The sequence below is a fragment of the Capsicum annuum genome, chromosome 7 (genome assembly GCF_002878395.1).
Source record: "Capsicum annuum cultivar UCD-10X-F1 chromosome 7, UCD10Xv1.1, whole genome shotgun sequence".
Lineage (NCBI taxonomy): Eukaryota > Viridiplantae > Streptophyta > Magnoliopsida > Solanales > Solanaceae > Capsicum > Capsicum annuum.
Genome location: NC_061117.1, coordinates 77,342,253 through 77,342,483, shown reverse-complemented (window position 1 = coordinate 77,342,483; position 231 = coordinate 77,342,253).

Sequence of the window (231 nt, the reverse complement as noted above, 5' to 3'; positions counted from 1 at the left end):
CAGAAATATCATGGTTTCTTGAATGAGAATGTAGGATAATAGTTTCCATCTCAAATTCATAATTAAACAAGTAAAATCACGTATCTTCGTAAAATAATACAAATTTTTGGGCATAAGAACGAAAGGATGTTCTTGTTGAAAACCCCACATACCTTTATGGTAATAGATTTGTTAAAAGATTTGACCCTCAATGTTGATTGTACAACCCTAGTGGTTTTTCTCCTTTAGTGC